This window comes from Mauremys mutica, chromosome 3, assembly GCF_020497125.1.
Source record: "Mauremys mutica isolate MM-2020 ecotype Southern chromosome 3, ASM2049712v1, whole genome shotgun sequence".
In the NCBI taxonomy this organism is placed as follows: domain Eukaryota; kingdom Metazoa; phylum Chordata; order Testudines; family Geoemydidae; genus Mauremys; species Mauremys mutica.
This window is the reverse complement of record NC_059074.1, coordinates 169,809,205-169,832,122: the sequence shown is the minus strand read 5'-3', so window position 1 is coordinate 169,832,122 and position 22,918 is coordinate 169,809,205.

Sequence of the window (22,918 nt, the reverse complement as noted above, 5' to 3'; positions counted from 1 at the left end):
TGAAAGGACATCCCCATCTCTCAGCTCCTTCCCTCCTTGCGTTTTGGAAGTTGTAGCACTCCCAGCAGCCCTAAGGACCCAGGTCCTTGCGCTAAGTGAGTGCAAGGGCTTGGAATGTGCCCCATCCGCAGGAGAAAAGTGGGAAGGGAAAGATCCTTTTACTGTTTCCCCACATCAAGCACCCATGCATAGTCCAACCCTGAGTGTGTTGTTTTCAGAAAGGAAAGGTCATAGGTGTGTGTTTTAATTAAAATGTAACTAAATAGGTCTTTCTGACGACCTCTAACATTGCTGCATTGGGTGAGTTAACCTGGGAGCTGGGTACGTGTCTTCCACTGTATCTCTCCATCCTAAAACATTAAAGAGTTCCACTTGTGCCTTCTTATCAGCACAGCATGAAGACAGGAAGAGAATTGCTTTTAAAACACAGAGTGTATTTTTAAATAATTAACTCAGAGCACTCTGAAACTTATGCAGCACCCTGAGATTCTCCTTTGGGGAAAAAGCCAGCAGAATGTTCTTCAACAGACTATATCATGCCTGCAAAGAGCAGCAATTAGCATAGAGTTGAACCTCAAACCAAACTCTTTCTTAAATTAAGACACACTTGGCCAAATTCATGCCTGATATTACTCCACTGAAGCCAGGGATGAATCTAGCCAACAGGATTGTGCTGTATACACGATGGTTATAATGCACTAGCTAAGAGAAATGAAAACTGGTTATTAGTTCTGTCTAAAATTTCCATTGCAAAACCAGAAACTACTTGAAACTTGCATGGTTTAGTATTTTCTTGCAAGTTGAAGTTCAGCCCAGGTTCGCCAGAAGGTTTCCTAATGTCCACAAACCTGCCCCCAATTTCAAACAAACCTGAACCAGTTTAGGGTTTAGTCAAATCCATGCAACCGTCACAGTTTTGAGTGAGTTTTACTTTCTGTTTTGATATTCATTGGTGAATGAAACCCAAAATCAAACCGTAGCAGGAATGACCAAAGAAAGAAAGTACATTGGGAGGAGAGGTTTGCATGAGCAAACTGCTGAGTTCCTTGCACCTGTACTGGTTATTTTTCTTTTCCTAACAATTGGATGTAACAAAAGAAAAAAATAATTAATAAGGATGAATAATAAAAGTCTATGTCATCCTAAAAGATGAGAGAATGCTCCCAGTAGATCTACAGTAATCTATGGGTCAGATAAATGAATGGTGTTGTATAAGCAGCCCAACTTTGTACATTTCACTGCTTCTGTCAGTCATTCTGATTTCCTTCCCCATACCTGAAGAAGAGCTCTGTGTTGCTCAAGATTTTGTACCTTCCACTAACAGAAGTTGGTCAAATAAAAGATATGACCTTGTCTCTCTCACATCTACTGTCATCAGTCTATTCAGGTTCACTTGGGTAGCTTCATCTTTTCCTGTGTTTTTTTCCCATGTTTCGTCATGTATTTTCCCATTTTCACTGGCTGCAGCCAATAAATAGTTTTATTATCCATTCCATCTTATTTAAGCAAATGAATTATGTTCCATCTTTGATTTATTGATAATGTCTATCTGTCTGCTGCCCTCCATCCAAGAACAAGTTGAGTCTAAGTGACATTATATTGATTATACAGAGGGTGGGGATCAAAATCAGGTTTATATTAGAATTCAGCTGCAACCTTGGCTCCATAATATAGTTCGTGGAGAACTTCAGGATCTTTTAGAGTAACAGGTGTAATTATTAAAATAGTATTAATAATATTTATTAATAATATAGTGCCTTTCATCCCAAGACCTGAAATGATATGCCTCTATGCTATTCCTGTTGAACTCAATAGGAGTACAGTTGATGCATTCTATTAATTAAAAGCTATATTGCAAGTTTTAAGCCAGAGCCCATGGCATGGTGGGTGGAGGGGAAGGGAAAAAGCATATGGAGGGGCATGCAGTGATGGAGCTCCCTGTAGATGTTTTGGTTGACTCAGAAAGAATTCCTCTGTGGGTTCTGAGAGCACATGAGCTCAGTGACTCTTGTACTAGGTGCAACATGTGCTTTCCTGTGTGCAGGCACTGACAGGAGAAGCATCCTGTATGGACACCAGGAGGGGGAAAAATGAAAAATAATCGAATGGGTCCTTAGATTAAACTGAACCGTTATTGCCTAGTGTCAGTATGTTGCGGCCAGGATCCCCACTGTCACTGCCGCTGTTAGGGCCCCGGGCTGGGACGCAGTGGAGTGGGTGGGCCTGCGTCCCCCCTCCCACCCCACTTACGGGTGGCAGTCTCCCCCTCACACCAACGCTCAGGCGTAGGAGCCTGGACTTACCGTAGTGAACCGCTTGCTGCCCCACTCTGACCCAGGACCTGGGCTTCTGTACTGAACTGTTTGTTTGCTCAACCCCTGCCTAAGGGTCTGAGCCCTGAACTACTGTTTGTGGCTCAGCCCCTGCCTAAGGGTCTGAGCCCTGAACTACTGTTTGTTGCTCAGCCCCTGCCTGAGGGTCTGAGCCCTGAACTACTGTTTGTTGCCCCGCCCTGACCTAGGGTTTGGGCTTAAATTACTGAACTGTTTACTCAGCCCCTGCTTGGGGGTCTGAGTCCTGAACTGTCGCTTGTTGCCCCGCTGTAGTGAGGCGGCCTGGCTCCCAGCTGCGCCTGAGACGGCCGAGCCCCCACACCGGACCATTACACCATGGTATATGAATTTAAATAGAATACAATGGAATCAGCTACACACTATCTTAAACCCGTTCAACTATCCCATTTAGGTGTGGGTGCACACGTACACACACACTAACACTTGTCTCTCTCTGCTCAGCTTCTGACCACACAGCCACTGGTGTCTTCAGGTTAGATCCACAAAGGGACTTGGGCATCAAATTCCCACTTTAGGCACCTAAGTCCATATTCAGGTACCACTGACATCCTCAAAACTCCCACCCAACTACCGCCTAATGCCATAGGCACCTACATGTCTGCAAGTGGGCATGCACAAAGCCACCTAAGTCCTGCTGCTGCCGAGCTGCTTGGTGCCTAAGTCCCAGCAGGATTGACAAACTAGACATTTTTCCTCCACCTCTCTTTCTTTCAGGTCCCAATCCAATAGGTGTGCTCTGAGTATGCCTAACTGTGCAAAAGACAGGTAGGTACTTAATGTGACCTTTAAATATTCCTAAACAAAATTGCATGTGGAATCTAGATGCTTATCTACTGGCTCGCCACAGAGAGTGTGGGTTTTGAAACCCTGGCTGCACTTTCCTAATGAAGCTCTGGAAAATGTGATCCAAGGTTAGTAAGACTATAGTGTTAGAATCATAGTTGCTGCCTAGCCTAATGATTTAGGCTCAGTTCAGGACACTTGAACGTGCTAGGATCAGCAAGGTACCACTTCTTTCCTAGACTGTTTTTTCAGCTGTATTTTTGCATGTGCTGAGGTGGGGTTTTAAAACCATGAAGATCAGGAATTTGTGTGGTTTGCACTTATTAACTCACTATTGGGGTGCATAAAAGTTATGAAGAACATTAACTAACAGGATTCAAAGTTTGTTTGCTTTTATTTAAAGAATCTTGAATAAAATCCTTAGTTTTATAATGTTGCCAGAGTAAAAAAATCCTAGATCCACCAGCACACAGCTGTGTAAGCCATTTTCTTTAGATTACCTCCCATAATGTTTTACAAGGGAGAGCTTCTGTTTATACCGAATGACAGACATCTGTATTGGAAGTGATTCTAGGTGCATGTTCAGAATATACATAATAAGAGTGGATTCCTGTACCAGTTTGTTTTCTCTTTTAAAAAACCTCTTGTTCAATTCAAGGGGTGTTACGTCTCTAAGCTACAAAGTCATGTTACAGTATTTAAAAAAACTTCAAAAATATGTATAGACCAGACTTCTGCCCATAAAAAGATGTTCTTAATGATCCCTGAACTCTCACTGAAAATAGACCTTGTCTACACACAAAAATTGTACAATTTTAACTATATCTGTACAGCTCTGGCATAGGCATTTTAGTGACAGAATGGGTTCTTCCACTGGTGTAGTGACTCCACCTCGCTGAGAGGCAGTAGCTAGGTCGATGGAAGAATTCTTCCATCAAATAGTGGTGTCTACACCAGGGCTTAGGTCAGCGTCACTGCATCACGCAAGGCATGACATTTTTCACAGCCCTGAGCGACGTAGTCAAGCTGACCTAACTTTGTAGTGTAGATGAGCCCTTATACCAGTCTAGCTATTGGAATATGTTATATCAGTTATAGTGATATAACTGCATCCATGCTAGGAGATGTACTGATTTAGCTATTTTGGTATAAAAGTCATAGTTATAACTGAATTAGTTATACCTATGCAAAAACTGTGGGTAGACAAGACCTTAGATCAACTTGGTTAACTCTTTTTCTGGTATTTCTGACCTGTGCTCTTCTCCATACTTCCCAGTTCCAGCTGGGACAAAATACAATGAGAGAGGCTGGAATTGCCAAAGAGAAGCAGTAAATATCAGAAACCTTACAAAAAAAGCCTGGTACTCATAAGGTTTCCAGCCCAAGTTTGCAGATTCAAGTGGTTCACACAACTAAGCTAAACATCTGCGCTTTGGGTACTTTTCTGAACCAAATCCTCAAATCTTCCTCATCTGAATGTTTTTTTCAGAATGAATATGTCCCCTTTTTCACTTGCCAACGTATCCTTCCACCCATAACCTTCGGGATGACACACTGTAAATTCACAGATGCTACAATCCAAAAGTCCTCAAAGCACACAGTGGAATAATGGCCTAGTTAATCTGTGAAAGAATAACAATGGTCTATAGTAAAACTATTGGACACACTAAGATAATCAAAACAGTTTTTAAAACTGACTTTTAATAGGCTCTAATGTTTTAAAGGGGCAAGAAGTACACGGGTACCTAACAACAACAGTTTATTCTGCAGCACACTTTACAGCCATCAGATGTTCTGCAAACTTTCTTTGGAAAGGTTGAGTCTAGGTCTTGTCTCACTTACACCATTTTTCCACCAGTGGAGCGTAACTCTGTTAACTTCACTGGAATTACTCCTGAGTTAATTAGTGTAACGGAGAGGAAAATCAGATCCTCAGTCTCTACAGATGTATAATATGCATGACTTTTAAAAATGCTTTTCTGCTTCTTGCATGTAAGGAGGCCGCTGAAAGGTTGATATTTTCACTGCCCAGCATACAGGAACTTCCATCAGAAGGTTGAGAAAATCCTTTTTCCTGTTAATTGAGAGGTAGCCTGCAAAGCCCAAACCTGTTTAAAATCCCTCTTTTACAGGACTGGAGTTTTGGCAGTTACCACTCTTGCTTAGGGCTCCATTCTTTGTTCATATTTAAAGGCACCCATCCCCCACACATTGCTCAGTTCCAAGTACAGAAGACTTCTCTGCCAAATGCTGTGTTTAAGCTCTCCTGTGCTGCACACTGCATGATGTGGCCTCTCATAAGATGCTATTAGAAATCTGTTTTCCCCCCTTCTGTTAACTGGAGAGTCTAGTCAGTATTTTCCAAATGCTTACTCTATCTTTAGACTAGAGAGCTGGATTCTTGAGACGCTGAGCTGGCCAAAAGCATCCGCTAAATATATCTATAGCTATATTTCAAGAGATCTGGAAATTATTTCTAATGAAACACTGAATTTAACTTCCTAAGCACCCTAGATGAGAGAAGCATAAGCCTTTCTTCACAAAAGTTATGTTTCTGAAAAGAAACCAGGAGAAGCATCCTGCTACATTTATAGTTGGCATATTGAAAATTGTTGTGTAAATTGGTGCAGTGCATCAGCTGGTTTAATCATTAAACAAGTAATTCAGGGCTTGATCCAAAGCCCATTACGATCTATGGAGAAGCTCCCTCTGACTTCAGTAGGCTTTAGATCTGGACCTCAGTCCACATGTTTCTTCCCCAAGATATTTTTGGTTTGGGGGTATTTTTAATACATCATAAATGTATATCATCATCATAGGAATTTTAGTTGGCTGAATGTATCTGAATGGGAAAATTTCTCTATGCATTACATACCAATTGCAAGGCCGGGAAAAGAAAAGTGATCCAGCCTGACATACTGTAAAGCCCAGCATACACTCTATCACAACTGGAATTATATTGTCAAATTAATGTTATAATTCCTGGTGGGGTTTATGCCAGCGTTTGACCTAGCTAGCAGATTGATCATCATTTTAAATGGGGATGTAAATCTTAATGGGAATTGAAAGAACATAACTGTTATGGAGAATTCCCTATGGAGCTGTTGAACAGTACACAGTGTTATCTTTGCAGCTGTGAGTAGGAAGAAAGGATAGACTCCCAAAGTTCTGCCCGTTTCAGCACTCACACAATAGTGTGTTTCAGATTAATGAATATCTCTATGTGCTACCAGTAAAATGGATCCTTCCTTACATCCGGTGCCTCTGCTTTTCTTACTTTTTGTAGTTCATGGGAAACCCGTTCAGGAAGGAAGATGTTATCTTTGAAATCATTTTTTGTAAGAACAGGGTGGTCATGCCTTGACACGCAGAGAAAGCAAATGCTCAGCAGGTGGTTTTCTGTATTAATTTTCTAAACCAACTTTTAAGAATGCTATTTTAATTAACAGTGTCATGGAAAGGGGATTTGTTCTTAGACTTTTTTTGTATGACCTTCTCAGGTCCTAGATAAATAGATGGATGTTCTTTTTATATATAATATAAAGAAGTAGCATATAAATGTATTTTAAATGAATGTAGTGCTGGTGAAAGGTGCCAGACTCATATTGCTAGAGGCTGAATTCCTGTAATTTTATCCACGAAACATGGCGTGAGCAGCAGCAGTGCAAGCTTCCTGTCATTGCCAGCCAGTGTGCCTCAAACTTGTTCTGGATGGACAACCTTAAGGTAGTCCATGGCCATTCAATCATCTGCTTTTCTGTTGAGTCTTTCAAGAATTTTTATTATGGATTCTTAATATAGATCAGAGGTCCCCAAACTGTGGGGTGTGCCCCCACAGGGGGTGCAGAGGAGTGCGGCAGGGCCTGGGCCAGCCCCCAAGGGGGGCATGAAGCGAGCCCCACCCAACCCTGCCCCGCCCTGCCCCCAGCCCTGCTGCAGTCCCGCCCCCAGCCATGACTCCAACCCCTGGTCCCGCACCCAGCCTACTCCCAACCTCGCTCCCGGCCGGAACTCCACTTGCAGCCCCAGCCCCAGTGTCAGCCCCCAGCCAGGGCTCCACTCACGGCCCCAGACCTGCCCCCAACTGCAGCCTCAGCCTCAGCCCCCTTACCTCTGTCTGCGTCATCCCCTGCCCCCAGGAGCTGCGGCCCTGCCCCAGCTCCTGGGAGGGGGGCACATGGACAGAGGTAAGGGGAGGCAAGACCTTGAAAAGTTTGAGGACCACTGGTATAGATAAAAATGATAATTTAAGATATTGGTTTAAACAAATGATTTCCTAAAGTTGTTACCATAATATCAAGATTGTACCAGTTTTCATATTTTAACAGGCTAAAATGGTAGTTTACTTAGATTTGTAAAAATTTTAAGCATCCTGCTCATTCACATAGGTTTTTATCTATTTAAATAGAGGCAGTGGAGACATTGATTAGAGTAAAAAGAACAGGAGTACTTGTTGCACCCGAACCTGCCATTGATTAGAGTGTATTTAAAATTTTAACATATACAAAATGCCTGAGAGAGAGCTAGCTGGAGGCCTTTGGTTAATAAGAGACTGAGCACCAGATTCAACAATACCATCTGGCTGTTTTGCGCCTTTCCAGCAACACAGAGAGGCCATAAACCCAGGTTAGCCACTCAATTAAGGTGGGTTAGCAACTGCTTTGCATCACTAGAGCACCACTGAGCAGCTAGGGTTCACTAGTGAATCTGACCAAATGTCTGAATAAGTAATATTTACATAGTAAAACTTTAAAAGCTAATATCGATATATTATATTTTATATTTTAATTTACTACTCTGTTTTCCTAGTATAACAATCACTTTAACTTTATGTGTGTATGTAAAAAAATGACATTTTTGAGGGCTTGGATACTCATCTCAATAGCACTATATAAAAAAGAATTTCTTTATATCTCTGTTTTTTTTTAAATGTAGAGATTATCTTGAAGACTTTATAGCAAAGGACTGAATGTCCACATATCCTGCAGTGAAACTAAAATACGCCAGGACTGTTCCATATGCTGGTTGCTGTTCTGAAGCTAATGAGCTTAGATTCCTTGCTTTTGATAGAATATGTCCAATTAACCTTAGTGTTGGGCAATATCTTCTGGTCTGGCTTAGCTGTGTTTAGTACAGAACCTGAGGGGCAGGGGAGGGGACAAAGGCACCTTTACACGCCCCCAATACTGGTTGCAGCTGGTGGCCAGTTCTGCCCTCAAAGTAATTTGTAGCAGTTTCAGGGCAGCTTTTACCTACATTAGCTCCCAGGGGCTGTTCTGCCAGGCACAGCTCACTCAGCATGCCCCCCCTGTGCTCCTGAGGGCTCGGATGGGGTGATACAAAATCAAGCTATACAAGATCTCTGCCAGCTGTGGATTCTCTTATGCCAGAAGATACTGTTAGGGCAGCTTTAATAGTCCTATTGCACTGCAGGAGCTGCACAAGAGGCTGGACAAGAGACCAACAGCCTGGTCCATTGACCTTTCACTGGGTATCTCCACAGACTTAGCTCTCCTGGAACTTTGACAGGCCATATTTGTGGCTGTAAGAAGATCTATAACATCACAGGCTCTGAAGAAATCACTTGTTCTCTAAACTAATACATTTAATAGTTTATTTCCATTTTAACAGGAGTCCTATCCAGATTTTTAACTGAACCTGTCCTTAATGGACATGTACATAAATTATAGAAGATAACTTTCTCTTTCAGTTCCCTGTAATGACATCATATTGAAAAAGGATTTGATTATCTTGATGTATGGCTTGTTCTGTTGTAGTATAATAATGTGTACTGTTCTGTGATAGAGGCATTTTTCAGACAGAGGGAGAAAACAATGGTTGGGTGAATGAGTCTCTGTGGCCAGGGACTTCATGGTCGTTTACTTTAAAGAACTATTTTTGGAAAGCCCAGTTGTACTTCCAGGGATATCTGAAAGGCTTTTAGCCTAGGTAGGACCTGAGTAGCCGTGGTAAGTGGAAGGGACTGTGAGAACATGTGCCTCCATCTACAGGAGTTGTTGTTTTTCCTCCTGGACCAAATTGGACCACCAGGGAATCTCAAGGACTTGAGAGATTCCTCCACCCATGGTGACAGAATATCAGCTGGGATGGAGATATGGAGGTCTGTCCCTATGCCTACAGTGGGTTCTTTTGTCCGTTTGCTTTTTAATTCAACACTGGGATTCTAGTTGTCTTTCAGACAGTTGAAATTTGGCTACATGTTTTATTCTTGTTCAAATCCAAACATGAATCATGTCTGATACTGAAACTTTGGGTTTTCAGATGTATTTGCATCTGGACCTGAGCATAAAGTGCAGTCCATCTCCATTACACATATGCTAGTGACATTACAAAAAAAGAAAAAACACCAGCAACAGAGCGATGAGATTTTTTTTAAAATTCCAAATCAATGTATTTCTTGTATTAGTTATTGGCTTTATACCCCAAATTGCAGAGCAAACAATCTCTCCTGGGGGATAACAGTTCCAGATAGTAGAAGCGACAAATAAGAGCCAATATTTGAGGGAGGGAGTTGTGGGGGGAAGGTGTTTTGTTTTGCTTTGGACCTCAGGCATCAACATGAGTAATGACTCTTTTGCAACCAACCAACCCTAATGAGGACCAGTAGCCAACGTAACTCTCCCTTTCCCCCAAGCAGGCATTCAGGTTACCGAATTAGATCGACTGAGGTTGTGGGGTTTCTTTTAACCAAAGGTTGAAGCTGGCCCATTGTTTTTGACTCCTCTGCTCACCACCCACTTAGCCTAGCTTCATTTGCAGCATGTTCCTCCAACTGCCAGCTACCACAAGCTAACCGTCCCAGACACAGCGTTCTCCTTTCTCCAATGGCTGCAGTCCATCACTGGCCTTTGGAGAAAAGAGTACAGAGTTCTGTCCCAAACTTAGGTTTCCTGTGTGGTAGCCTAATGCACAGCTAGCCAAGCCATTGGGGTGGCCTTTTTTCAATCCCTTTTTGATTGATGACATTATTCCCCATATTTCTCCCAGAAGCCCTTGGAAATTATTCCCGTTGGTTTTCACTATGTCTTGCAGTGAGGCAGGGCTGAACAAGTGCCGACCTCCCTGCTGCTGAACTCGGACAATAGGCTGCTCAGAATTCCGGCAGATGTTTTTGCTTTTTAAGCCATACAGGCCAATTTAATTTTCCTCCCAGGAGCAAATGCAAGCATGGCCAAGACCAAGAAATTCAGAGCTAGCTTCCAGAAACCAACTATTGACTTATGCAGCAATGCAGTGGTTACACTAGAGTCCTTCAGTAATGACGGTCCTTCTGGTTAGAATAGCAGCCCACTGAGTTGCCAGCGCAGGGGGAAAAAGTGACATTTCTTAATGCTCATATTCTGTCTGATTTAACACCGTGTGTGAAAACACAGTCTGCTTTGTGTACCACATTTATAATGGCAAAGAGTTCTCTGGTCCTCAATTTAAATCACTGAGGTATGAAAACTACAGCCATCTTAAATCAACATTAACATTAAATGCATCCAAGTAAGCTATGTCACTTTTTTTTTTCTTCGTTTAAAAAAATTCTTTGTAAACTAGTTCAGGCCTTTCTTCTCCATGTTTATGAAATCTGTGAAAATTAAATCAGGGAAACAGGGGGAAACACTTTAAAATGTTTAATGTTTCCAGTTAACAACACTTTTAACTGGATTTCTTGTTTGGATTAAGAGAGGCAAAACATAAGACTTTGATGTTCCTCATATGCCTATAAAAGAGAGAGAGAGAGAGAGGCCGAGACCCACCAATAGGATGAAGCTGGCGTGAAGCCCTCTTTGACACAGCAAGCACAATGTTAAGGATTAAAGGTCTAATCTAGAAGATATATTGCACCCTAAACAGCGGAACCATTTAGGAGACCATTAAATGGCACTTAAGCTAAACAGTTGTCCTTGGGAATTGTAGTTTATATGTGACTGCTCTAATATTCATTTTAAACTTGCAGGGCTTTGAAAACAAGATGTCATTGTTTTATGAAAACACACACATTTAATCTTCCCCTTTGAGGCTGCTCTTGAAATCTCTGGCTGCTAGATTGGCAAAATGTTTCAGAGGAAATAAATGGGTCTGATGTCAAAACTGGTACTGTTGTACTTCATTTCTAATATGATTTGCATGTGCTTATGGAACATTGTCTGATCCCAAATAAGCAAACAACAAACTTTTTCAATGATAAAAGTCTCATTTGATTTTTAACAGTATTTTCACTGTTTTATAAGCAAATATTAATAGTACAGTATAAGGCGATGTGAGAACACCAAGAAAGTGGGTAGTTCTACATTCACTTGTGTTCTGGACTCTTCATAAATTAATATTTATGGAACTTTTAGGAATCTTCAGCCAAAAATAAAGACCACCCAGAGCAAGGTTTCAATTTTAGTATTCTGGGCACAGTTCATATTAAAAAATCCCTCTTGTGCGCCATGTACAGTATATAGATTTTCATGCACGTCACTCAGTAAATGTGTGATGCATATTTCATTCCTAGCAAATTACAGGATATGCTTTTATCGTTAATTTACTTCTTTTCCTCAGTCAGAAAGAGGCCAACAGGTCATCTCTAGCAGAAAGCCAAAAACAGCATACAAGAAGGTAGCAGGGAGAAGACTCCTTTTCTTCCAGAAATATATATTACCATTCAAAGTACTCTTACACTTGAGGTGACCACCTAGAAGCTAAAAGGACAAGAAGACATGGTTATGATGTGTCTGATCCATACCTGGTTGAATTTTTTCAGACAAAAGGGTTCTTTGCTGAAAAATGTAGTTTTGGTTGATCGGAAACTATTTGTGAATTTCACAGGAATTTGCTAAATATTTTCGTCCAAAACATTTTTTTTTCAGGACTCAATGGCAGTGGCAAAAGAAGTCCTAATAACTTTTAGCTCACTGCTTAGAGTACTCACCTGGGATGTGGGAGACCCAGGTTCAATTCCCCCTTCTGTCCATTGTGGAGCATGGATTTGAAATTGGGTCTCCAACATTGCAGGAGAATTCCCTAACAAAAGGCTATGCAGGGGCGGCTATACCTTTTTGGCCGCCCCAAGCAGTCATGCGCGGGAGGCGCCCCGGAGCCGCGGGAGCAGCGGACCTCCCGCGGGCATGACTGCGGAGGGTCCGCTGGTCACGCGGCTCGGCTGGACCTCCCGCAGCTGCGGACGGTTCGCAGGTCTGGCGGCTCTGCTTGAGCTGCCGCAGGCATGCCTGCGGGAGGTCCAGCCGAGCCGCGGGACGAGCGACCCCTCCGCAGTCATGCCTGCGGCAGGTCCGGTCCTCCCAGGGCTCCGGTGGACCTCCCGCAGGCATGACTGCGGCAGGTCCGCCGGCCCAGCCTGCCGCCCCCCCGGGAAAGGGCCGCCCCACGCGCGTGCTTGCCGCGCTGGGGTCTGGAGCCGGCCCTGAGGCTATGGGATATTTTGGGAAAGGTCTCTCTTGATCTTTCCCATTGAAGATGTTCCACTGAGCATAACCAATTAGATATTGGAACAAGGATTTGAATTTAGGCTTCTCACAGCTTGTGTGATTGCTCTAACCACCAAGCTATAGAGTTGTTCTTACTTTGTCCCAATGACTATTCATTGTCATCCACAGTGGCAATTCATAGTCATTCGTTTTTTATTTTATTTTGCAGTTTTTTGGAACTGACAGCAAACCAAAAAATCAATTATTCACCCAACTCTAATATGACTGTCCAACCTCCTGACTCCTTCCTTATGCAAACAGCATCACAGATTTAAATGGAACAACTCCTATAAGGACTACTTGAATAAAGGTTCAGAATCAGGCCCAAGAGGTTGTTGAAAAAATCTGCAGCAGGGCAAGTGGATACTTTAAAGATCGATAATACAGTGCAGAGTCTCTCTCGTCTAAAGTGTTCCATTCCAGCCCACGTTGGTAGTGACTGCTGGTGCTCATTGACAGTTTATGTGAAATGAGTTAGTGGTTTCAGTCCAGTTCCCAGTGGACAGGAGATCCCTAACACAATTGACACCAATTAGTCACCTTTTTGGCAATTTCAGAAGAGAAGCCCAGAGTTGAATCAGAAAGTAAAAGGAATGACAGGCCCCCCACTCCCCGAACCCTAGAGTTGGTCCCAGTTCCCCTGCAAGTTAGGATTGAGGTTCAGTGACAGAGCACGGTGGAGATGTCTGCTGTGCAACAACTGAATAGAAACCATCCGTCTCCAAGGAGCAATCCAGCACCTTTCATGAGCACTAAGCCCGTACCAAAAATTCCCCACCAGACTCTTCAGTGGCTAAGCCTTTCATGCATCCCATCTTTATCATGTGATTAACCATTACTGCATTGGCAAAGCTGTTTCAGTCAGGCTGGGTTGGATTCCATTTAATTAGTTTTTAATTAAAAATAGCAGCTGATGCCTCCTGGAAAACATTCTGTTTAAAAACAGTGTAGATTCTGGCACTATATGTTTGCCAACTATGTGTAGTGTTCTGTCCCCATTTTGTATTACTAATAATATGTGCATGAGCACAGTGTTAAGATATGCAAAGAGCAATTGCCGGACTGAGGCAAGCTATGCACCCAGAGAGACCTTGGCTCAACAACAACAAAGAACAAAATAAAGTTCTGGAGTGGGTTTAAGAAAGAGAATTTTGTTGGGCTTTGAGCTGGTTTGAATCCCTTCAGCAGTAATGAGCAGAATTCACACAAAAATAAGGGTGGGGAAGGCTAAGTTGGCCCAGATTTATTGAATATTTTGCCCATCCTGCCAGCTCACCTATGGAGCCTTCAGGGAAGGACTGTCCCTCCCAACACTTCCAGATGCCTCTTCTAGATACCCTCCCATTCCTGATGCCATGACCTTCTTCCCAAATGAGGCAAACCAACCCAATGCGGCAGGCAATCAGCTGTGTGCTGTTCTGCCCCAGCTGCTCTGCCTCTGGATCACTGCTCCATCTTGGCCCCATCCGACATAGGAGCCAAAAATCTAAGGAGTTTGCCTTCATCTATCTCTGAACTCAGTAACACATTTTGACGGGGATGGAAGAAGTGCTACCTCCTTCATGATGGCAACATTTCTGCATCTGTAAAATTAAGCTTCCTCTTCCCCACAACTGTTTTTCTGTCTCCTCCACTGTCCTCACTGGCCCCTGTCCTGTGTCTAGTGCTGCTCCACCTCCTGCCCTCTACCCCAGTGGCAGCTGGCATCCTGCCTGCCTAGCTCAGCATCTGACTGAAAAACCTGCTGAGTGTCTCCACACACACAAACATCATTATCCTCACATAGCAATTGCTTGATTACATTAAGTAAAAGAGTACAGGAGGGGGTGGGGTGGAACAACACAGGCTTTACTCAGAATGCATTTCCATATCTGAGTTTGAAAATTCCAATCATTTTTTGCATTGCTGAGGTCTTGTATGTTTCCTGGGTCTGTGTAAATTCTTCCTGTTGCCCAGTGCTCACTACAGAGTCTCTGGCAAGAACATAGAGTTTACCAGGCCACTTAGGAGAAACGGCTTCATGTTAGGAATGTCAGCTATTGATGGGATGGAGTAGAAGATGGTTTAACTCCAAGAGATTTATACAGGACCTGCCCTAGACCAAATGGTGCCCCAGGTGAGAAGCATCTTTGGCGCCCTCCCCCATTTGTTAAACTTTTGAATACCTTATTTTTTTATTGCATTTGTAGCCCATTTCATGACTTTGATGCATGATTTTCTTGCATGATTTAGCTGTCATATAAGATCATACATTTGCACTCTAGCATCTGTAAATCTGTATTTATTCATGCCATATATAAGCGAATAAAAAAGTCATTTTCTCTAAGCTTATAGAAACTTTAATTTTAAGAATAACTGAAATGTACTAACATCAAGAAATTGAACGGTGCACCAACATTGGGTAGACCAGTGTTAAATAGTGTTACGGTAGGTGACAGCCTTAGAATGTTAACCTTAGTCCTTCAGTTCAAAAGGTCGCTTTTCTCGCCTTTGCCCTTGTGAACTAAAGCACAGTGTCAGAGAGATCCAAAGACTGGCCCCTAACATTTTCAAGTGATAAAATAGCAAGTGATGTCAGTTTCTTGTTGGCCATCATCGATCGAAGATATGTTTTAATGAGCCTGAGCTTCGAAAAGGTGTGCTTGGCACTCATGAGTGTTACCAGAGGCATGGGCAGAATCCTCAAACCTATCCACACATTAGGACAGGGGTGGGCAAACTATGGCTCAGGGGCCACATCCGGCCCTCCAGACATTTTAATCCATCCCTCGAGCTCCCACTGGGAAGTGGGGTCTGGGGCTTGTCCCACTCCAGCCGGGGAGTGGGGTCAGGGGCTTGCCCCACTCTTCATGGCTCCCGGAAGCAGTGGCATGTCCCTACTCCAGCTCCTACATGTAGGGGCAGCCAGGGGGCTCTGCACACTGCCCCCGCCCAAGCGCTTCCCCCGCAGCTCCCATTGGAGGTGCGGACAGGACAGCGTGCAGAGCTGCCTGGCTGTGCCTCCATGTAGGAGCCAGAATGGGGATATGCCACTGCTTCTGGGAGCTGCTTGAGGTGAATGCCACCTGGAGACTGCACCCCTGACACCCCTCCCACCCCCTCCCATGCCCCAACCCCTGCCCCAGCCCTGATCCTTCTCCTATCCTCCTAACCCCTCAGTCCCAGCCCGGAGCACCCTCCCGCACCCTGAACTCCTCATTTTTGGCCCCACTCTAGAGCCTGCACCCCCAGCCGGAGTCCTCACCCACTCCTGCACCGCAACCCCCAATTTTGTGAGCATTCATGGCCCACCATACAATTTCCATACCCAGATGTGGCCCTTGGACCAAAAAGTTTGCCATCCCCTGCATTAGGAAAAAAGTGTCCTTCAGCGCTGCATCATGAATTAATTGAACAACTTGGAGTGGAGAGTGCTTCCCATGTTGCAAAATGTGACAGATGTTCTCCAGTTCAACATAGAGGTCTTTATCACTGATGTCCAAACATTCCACATGTGTCAGTGTCCGATGAAGGTCTGTACAATTGTTCAAGAGTGTTTTCTGTCTGCTGGCAGGTCATAAGGTCATACAAAACCACCCAAGTCTTTTTGTGGTGCTTCATTTGCCCAAACCTTTCTTCGATGGACTCTCGAGCAGTATCAATGAGTGAGCAAAAAAAAAAACCTCTTGAATTTTTCTTCTGAGCTTCCCATCACCTCATCTCTGCCCTCGTAACCAAACTGTCCAATGAATACAAGTTGGATACAGTCATCCTCATCATCAACATATCTTACTGTAAATGACATCTTTTTCACTGTGCCTACTGTCGGGAGTGCAGTCCATTATTATAGCATAGTACTTCACTTTGATGAGCTGCATCGATATGTTATCAAGCACCTACCTTGTCATAAGGTCAGTCAATTCATTTTGAATTGTTTTGCTGCAGTAATGGTCCATAGCATCTTTATGAACTACTCAACGTAAGTGCTCATGCATGATATCATCATATTTCCCAAGGAGTTCTACCAAACCAAGGAAATTACCATTATGTTCAGGGAACAACTTATCCAATGAGACCCAGAAAGGCAAATTGTTCTTTGCAAGGAAGAAGGTAATTGACATCAGATGCTTGAGCACGTTCCTTTAATGCTGGGTTTCTACATTAATAATCCACTGGTTTTCTGCCTCTATTCATTTATTCAGCTTGAGCCTGGACTTGACCTCAATCCATTTGGAGTAGGCCATAAAATGGCCAGGTGGCTTTTCATTTTGCTTCAGAGACTCAGCTAAGTTATGCCAGTAATTGTACCTGGAAAGCGCAAGCAACGATTTGGCATTCTTGTCAAATATTTTGCAACAAAACCAGAATTCTTTGTCCGTTGATTTGGAGTAAACTGACTCCATTCTTGAGCACTCTTTTGCAGTGTGACTTTAAGAAGCGTTGCTTCAGCTTATTTACTGGAAACATAGCCTCGATTTTGCCCAGCCCGTTCAAAATTGTATGATCAATATTGGCAAAGTTTAGGATTGCTGCCTATAAAGCAGGAACTGATGTATCGATTTGCAGTCTGCAATTTTTCTCACTGCTGTTTCTGTCATTATGCGAGGCTGAATCTTCTTTATTGTTTTCATGTAAATCAGATTTTTCTTTGTCATTACTCTTCTTTTCACATAAGCCACATTCTTCATAATCACTCGCTTTTAAACCACTAGGAAAACTGGATGATTCTCCATCACTTTCCTCACATTTCCATTCCTTAACTTCAGGTAAATCTGCTAATTACTTAAAGCATGGTCTGTGTTGTTTTGTTTCAGATATTTTCCCATCAAATTTGCCCCTTGCTGCAAACTAGATTGCAACTGAGCTTTTCGTGTCCTATATTGAGCTCCTGAAGGCTTCTTCAGGGGCTGCTTTTATTTTCTACAGGGAAAAACAGACAGTATTAGGGAAAGCAAAAGTCTATGTTCCGCAGTCTTAGAAAGTCATCAAACATTACATGCTAAGCATGGCAAAAGAAGTAACAGTATTTCTTTTATATTATTGCATAGATAGAGGTTCAATAGATATCTCTGGCATCTCATTAAATATGTCCTTTATTAGTCACTACTTACACTCGTCACGTCTTAAAACACAAGTATACTTTCACAATTACACAATAAAACAAAGTTAATATCACAACTCGGCTTTTCACTTCACTTGGTTCTTATAGCTCTCTGGCTGACTGGTGATGCCTGCGAGGGCATGGCTGACAACATTCTAAGAGATTCAAGGAAAATGTAGTTCTCAGAAAGTCTGGAAGGTTCCACGAGATTCTACAAAGGTGCAGAATATTCTAGGAGGTTAGTGAAAAATGAATCCACATACAGAATACCTGAAACATTTTACTTCAAACATTCTGTTTTCCCTTTTGTTGCTAACAACAAAAACAGCACCTTGAGCCTGGCGCCCCCAAGCTCAGCACCCCTAAATATGGCCCTGGATTTATATTCAGGGCACTAAAATGAGGCTTAGTTTGGAATAGGCAGAATTATTTTATACATCAGTGTGAGGTTTGGGGGAGCAGGGGTAGCAGCAAATCTAGACACTGAAATGGGATGTTATGAATTTTAGAGAATTTGGACAATCTGATAGTTTGTTAGATATGTTCAAAATCTGAAAACTATCTGACATGAGGAGAAAGTTCCCCCAGGCCATATACATTTTCTGTTGTTGTCTGCTTCCACTTTGCCACTACACATGCCCACAATAATCGATCAGCAATAACCCTTTCCTTTTCCTAATAGACTGCCTGCCATTAGTTTTTCTAACTGCTTGAGGGGGATATTGGAGGTGGATCAACATGATAAAGGAATAATCATTTTTAATGCTTTGAACTTACTGGTATAAAGTGCTTTGGATCAGAAGCTCTCAAAGCAGTTAACCGTGGGTAAGAATTAGTATTATCCTCATTTTACAAGGTAAGGCAGGCCAGCTAGAGAGTTGGTGTGTTGTTTAACACTACACAGGATGCAGGCCTAACTTGTGCCTTGGCTCTTTATAGGGGATTTACACGACTACAGTGTTTATTGTGTCTTTCAATAAAAAGCAGCTGCAGAAACACACAGCTGGCAAGCTCTACTACCTGAGAGATACAGTAGGCTTTATCCAGAAAGCACACTCACAGGTACATTGTGATTGAATTCACATGGTTTTTACAATGCCTTAAATTTAGAGCCAAATTTTTAACTAACAATTTTATTTACTTAAAGTGCTTGTTTATGTACAAAATTGTCTTTTCTCTGCACGTCCTCAGCCTAGTGAAAATCAGCATAATTCTGTTGGAGTTGGTGGAGCTACGGCCCTCATAACAGCTGAGGAGTTGGTTCTTAGTCCTTTAGGATTTGCGCTGGGGTTGTTGTTAGTCACCTGCAGTAACTTTTGGAGTTAACTGTACAAAATCCCTTTACTCAGGTTTATGCAGGGGATGTGTTTGGAGAAGTGAACTGAATCCTTCAAGAGTAATTATTGTTACCACCAGGGACTCTGTTGTGAGAGCCCAGGCAATAGTCAGCAGGACTTTCTGAGATGCCATCAGCTGTCTTCTTAAACCTGAGAAGAAAGAAAGTAGAGAGAGACAAATTAGTGCTGGAAATTCCCTGCCTGATATAAAAGGCATCTTTTCGTATTTGATCAGACTGCATTATTTCATATCACGTTGTGGGTCAAGGGCATTCAGTACTCACTCACTTCGTCTCAAAGGGCATCAGGTCAAAAGGACATAACCTATTGTTTCCCAGAAATTATGAAACACAAATGATCTCTGATGATTAGTTGCCTAGGTATGTGTCAGAAGCTGTCTTTTAAATTAATCATCAATTTGTTCCTAGTGTTAATATTCATCGTGGGCCTGATCCAAAGCCCACAGAAGTCAGTGGGATCCTTTCTGTGCACATATCTAATTAAAGTGAATAAAAGGTCATTCGGTGATATCCTGTTTTAGACCTATTGCAATAAGAATTTGAATTTACCAGAGCAATGGAAAATGCAGTGTCCACTGAGCACCAAACAGTTAATACATCACCTGGATCAGATTTTGCTATGACTTCACACTCCATTCGATTCTATCGATATCAATTCAGAGAAGCATTTGGGCCCACATTTTTCCAGTTTGATCCCATTCTTTTGCAAGAGCATGTCTTGGACAAGTTACCATGTCACATGTCTTCAAAGGAGCATGTTAAACCCTCTACCTTTGCACAGGATTTCTAATTGCATCAAAGGAAATTCTGCACATAAAACAAGGGGAGAATATGCCTCTAATTGAAGAATAAATTGTATCATTTAGGCATGGGCCATAATGAGTGGCAGTGAGGAAGCTGCACCACTCCAGGGAGAAAATCAGAAATAGTGTGTCTTGGAGAGGTACAGTGCCTCCCAGTACTCCCCTTTAGCATAAATGGGGGGCCATTTGTGTCATGCCTTGTGGCGCTGCAATACACACCCTTTCCCCACCGACAGACAACTCCACTCCAGCATGTGAGAGTAGAGAGGAGGCATGACTCAACCTATGGCCTGTTTCTCTCTGCCCAGTTGCTTCCAGTGAAAGTATCTGGAATGCAAACACTGTGCTACATTGTGTGTCAGGGCTATAGTTGTACTCTGCTTATACAAGCTGCATAAGGGAATGCAGGGAGCAGAGAGGTCCTTGTTCCCTCCTATTCCCCTATGCATCCTCCTAAGACAAGTGCACAATCCAGCCTTAAGGAAGAAATTCACATGTAGTAAGTAGTAGTGACTACTCTCAATTGTGTGTGTGTGTGTATGTGTATATGGGATTTTAAAAACAAGATATATCATATTTAATACCTTAACTGGATCATTTAAAAATCAGTAATAGAAACTGAGAAAAGACCACCCTTGATAAACCCATGTGAAATTTAAAGTGAGACATTTAGATCATTGTGAAAACATGCATGAAAAACACTTTACTATGGGCCTGATTCTGCCACTATTTCTCCCAGAGAGAATAAGCATAAGTAAAGGTGGTAGAATCGGCCCCCTTGCCAGCAATTTTTAGTACTCTTTAACATTGATGTAGTCATGTTTGTATGAGTCGACAGCTTCACATCTCCTTCAGCTTTAGTTTTGTACCATATGCTGTCATGAAAACATTAGAGCTAGTTGTTGTGGATTTTGGCCATATTTTTCCCCATTGAATAATTAATCATAAATAAATTATTTTATTATTCAACCAGCTCTAGAAATATTTGTGATGTTCCCTAGAAACAATTAGACATGTCCATGAATGAAAAGCCTGGATGAAACACTCCCTTATTCTGGGCAAGTTTAGATCCAAATCTGAAGTTTGCAGCATAGGTCCATCTCTAACTAGGACTTTATGACAGTCACCTATGTTAGGTGAGGAAGAGGATCTGTGAAACAGAAACAAATAATTGTTTGAAGACAAATATATTGACTAATTAGTAAACATAGCAAGAATAGGATTTGTTTCACGTATTGCAAATTTAGAAATAACAGAATGCTTAGGGACCTGCAATAATCCCCACAAAGTTGTATTTTCTGTTGTAAGGGAGGGGACCATCAGGTTTTGCAAGTGTTCATGTGTTCAGTTTAGTCATTGACATCCAAAAGTCTGTCACAAAAACACTGTGGTTTGAAAGACTCTGGCTGGATATTATGTTATAGTTATTTTCCCCATGAGGATTCACTTGGAGACTGGTAACGTATGATACCATCTGACCTTAATTGGTGGTATCCTAAGGTCATATATATAAATGCTGTTCCTCTTTCCCTGGCTTTAGTTTTATGAAAAACTCCTTGTATATTTCATGACATTTTTTAACTTTTCACAAGACACTCACAAATCAGAATCATCTTCTTTTGGTGTCTGTTAATGGAAACCCCCTCATACGGTTATTAGTCATTGTCGTACAATAGTTTCTTGTCTACAAGTACTTTGATGTTGTACATAAGAGCTATGGATCAATTACATCCATTTTTCCCATTACCAGGCAAATATTTGGACACTTTCTGTTGAGTTGATTCAAGGCAGAACTACACTAAAGGAGTTGCATACTGTGCAGACATTTTTAACCTTCAGAAGCTGAAGGTTTTGTGACCTGGGAGAATTAATAGATGTTTATTCTAGCAGGATAAATGGAAAAAGGCCATTTTTATTCTAGTGGGATAAATGAAAAGCAGCTAAAATGGGGTTTGTTATGACAAAAATATTCAGAAGTGGCATGTTGAAGTGAGGAAAAGCAGTTATGTATTCATATTGTAGTCCTAATGGAATGTTTGTCGAGAGTTCTTCAAGTGGCAAAATGTATTAGTAGTTGTTGTGTTCCCTCAGTTATCAAAACAAATGTTTCTGCTGAAGCTTGGCTGCTGTGCTTAAATCACTTGGGAAGATCCAAAATATACATCCTCATGTCTTGTGGAAGGAAGAATTCAGACTTTTTAATTAAAATATTTATTTTTGAACAAGCACTACAGATTGCCTTTATTTTTCTTCTTTGTTTTACTAAATAGCCACTGGGTTTCTACTATTGTGTTAGAAAGACATTCAGAGAACATTTCACTAGCCAAGATTCTTCTGGAGAAGGAAAGACCGGAGAAGAGCCAGCTGGCATATCTAGTTGTGGTACATTTATAATACTCATCAAAACTAGGGATTTAATAAAACAAGACTGACTGGATAGTATTCTCCAAAAAACACTGCTTTGTATATTCTTCAGAGGGTCCCATCCCTCTGACTTTACTCAGGAAAACTTTCCCATTGACGCCTGTGGGAATATATGCTTGAATTAAGGATTTCAGAATCAGGTGGAGAGGGATCTAAACAACTCCATCCTGTGGTGCAGAAATACCAGGGCTAGTTCCTCTTCACCATTTAAATCCAGTATTCAGGTTGAGCAAGAATATCCTAGCTGGAGCTCTGCATAAGTGGGCGCAGGTGATGGCAATGAAGGGTAGACTGCATGTAAGTTGGCATTGAATCCAGCACCAACACACCTCAAGCCTGGAGCAGAGGGGCTGCAGCCAGGGACTGAAGTAGTGGCCATATCCTCGGCCTAGCTTAGAGGTGGAATGGATTTCATTTCTCTACCTCTGCACTTCATCCTCATCAAACAGAATTACTTTGTGGGTGAAGTAAATCTTACCCTCAGAGAGATCAGCAGCAGCCACATTCACATTTGCAAAGGACACAGTCAAGTAATTTAGACTCAAACTTTATGTTTTGTGCATTTACAAAAAGAAAAAATGTTCTGCAGCCTTAACCTCAACAAAAAATTTTTTCAGGATTTAATAGTGACTCAG